Source organism: Myotis brandtii, unplaced genomic scaffold, assembly GCF_000412655.1.
Source record: "Myotis brandtii unplaced genomic scaffold, ASM41265v1 scaffold959, whole genome shotgun sequence".
NCBI lineage: Eukaryota > Metazoa > Chordata > Mammalia > Chiroptera > Vespertilionidae > Myotis > Myotis brandtii.
Genome location: NW_005371966.1, coordinates 15,454 through 17,976, shown reverse-complemented (window position 1 = coordinate 17,976; position 2,523 = coordinate 15,454). Strand labels below are relative to the sequence as shown.

General features: G+C 49.2%; 1 pseudogene; it reads left to right on the top strand.

Annotated features, from left to right (window-relative positions):
• The first annotated feature begins 5 nt into the window (after positions 1–5).
• The window catches only part of LOC102241841, a 17,562-nt pseudogene continuing 15,044 nt past the window's right edge, over positions 6–2,523 (top strand).

The following is a 2,523-nucleotide window of genomic DNA, read 5'->3' as shown; positions in this document are numbered from 1 at the left end:
GGGTAATGGCGGGCAGTGGAGATGGCGGGGGAGGCGGCCTGAGGGACCAGGAAGGAGGGACCATACGTGAGGGACTAAGACAGGGAGAGTGGCCTGAGCGGAAGCAGCAAAGTCTGGATGGGATGGTGCCTTAACTGACTCTCCTCTAGCGTCCTCCTGGTGCCCTTCAGCTCATCCCTGGAGGCAGAGATAGCCTATCATTTTCTGGGCCTTTCTTCCCAACCTCACCCTGGGACAGTTCACCAGGAGGTCACGGTGTCTGGCAGTCTTCTAACTATGTTAGTTCTAAAGAGGGTCATGGTGGGGACTGGAGGTGGGGCGGGCAGGTGGCTAGGGTGGGTCTCCCGAGGGTCTTTATAATATTGAATTGGAGATTTCCCCCAAAAGTCAGATCTAGCCCTGGCCAGTGAGGCTCAGTGGTTAGAGCCTGGGCAGGCACACTGGAGGGTGGAAGGCTGTATTCCCTGTTAAGGGCACCTACCTGGGTTGCAGGTTCAATACCTGCCCCCCAGTCAGTTCATGGCCAGAGTGTGAGAGAAGCAACTGATCCATGTGTTTCTCCTCTCACATTTATGTTTCTCTCTCCCTCTCTCTCTTTATTCTCTCTCTGTCTGTGTCTTTCTTGTCTCTCTTCCTCCCACATCCCTTCCACTCTCTCTCAAAAAATAATAAAAAGTCAGTTCTAGGGAGATACTCACGGTGAACTGGGCCTGTCACCACCTTGAGGGGACAGAGAGAGCTAGGTGCAGATTTATCATATATATTTTTAAAAAATATATTTTATTGGTTTTTTACAGAGAGGAAGGGAGAGGGATAGAGAGTGAGAAACATCGATCAGCTGCCTCCTGCACACTCTCTACTGGGGATGTGCCCGAAACCAAGGTACATGCCCTTGACCAGAATAGAACCTGGGACCCTTCAGTCCACAGGCCTATGCTCTATCCACTGAGCCAAACTGGTTACGGCAATTTATCATATATTATTTGATTTTCTTTTTCCCTCATTTAGCAGGCTGACTGCTGAAGACATTGACCAACTGAGAATTTCCGTCTCTTCCTGTCTCCGTGAGCTTTCCCTGATGATTCACACCATGAATCACATTTTGCCCCCATATTTTTTTTGTTAACGCCAGTACTGTAAATGGGGACTAAGACTTAGAGTCACTCTCGGTGCATACTACCCTGAGGCATGAACCCTACAGAGTTGGGTAATGGCGGGCAGTGGAGATGGCGGGGGAGGCGGCCTGAGGGACCAGGAAGGAGGGACCATACGTGAGGGACTAAGACAGGGAGAGTGGCCTGAGCGGAAGCAGCAAAGTCTGGATGGGATGGTGCCTTAACTGACTCCTCTAGCATCCTCGTGGTGCCGTTCAGCTCATCCCTGGAGGCACAGATAGCATTCCATTTCCTGGCCATCGATTGCGAACCGCATCCTGGGACAGTTCACCAGGAGGTCATGGTGTTTGGCAGATTTCTTGCTATGTTAGTTCTAAAGAGGGTCATGGTGGGGACTGGAGGTGGGGCGGGCAGGTGGCTAGGGTGGGTCTCCCGAGGGTCTTTATAATATTGAATTGGAGATTTCCCCCAAAAGTCAGATCTAGCCCTGGCCAGTGAGGCTCAGTGGTTAGAGCCTGGGCAGGCACACTGGAGGGTGGAAGGCTGTATTCCCTGTTAAGGGCACCTACCTGGGTTGCAGGTTCAATACCTGCCCCCCAGTCAGTTCATGGCCAGAGTGTGAGAGAAGCAACTGATCCATGTGTTTCTCCTCTCACATTTATGTTTCTCTCTCCCTCTCTCTCTTTATTCTCTCTCTGTCTGTGTCTTTCTTGTCTCTCTTCCTCCCACATCCCTTCCACTCTCTCTCAAAAAATAATAAAAAGTCAGTTCTAGGGAGATACTCACGGTGAACTGGGCCTGTCACCACCTTGAGGGGACAGAGAGAGCTAGGTGCAGATTTATCATATATATTTTTAAAAAATATATTTTATTGGTTTTTTACAGAGAGGAAGGGAGAGGGATAGAGAGTGAGAAACATCGATCAGCTGCCTCCTGCACACTCTCTACTGGGGATGTGCCCGAAACCAAGGTACATGCCCTTGACCAGAATAGAACCTGGGACCCTTCAGTCCACAGGCCTATGCTCTATCCACTGAGCCAAACTGGTTACGGCAATTTATCATATATTATTTGATTTTCTTTTTCCCTCATTTAGCAGGCTGACTGCTGAAGACATTGACCAACTGAGAATTTCCGTCTCTTCCTGTCTCCGTGAGCTTTCCCTGATGATTCACACCATGAATCACATTTTGCCCCCATATTTTTTTTGTTAACGCCAGTACTGTAAATGGGGACTAAGACTTAGAGTCACTCTCGGTGCATACTACCCTGAGGCATGAACCCTACAGAGTTGCCACATCATCATGGGGGCCTAATTGTTTACTTGTACTAGCCCTTCGGTACTCTCAATTCTATTGTTTCCCCATTTCTAGAGGAGGGGGTTCTAAATTGTTTGTTACAGCAGAAA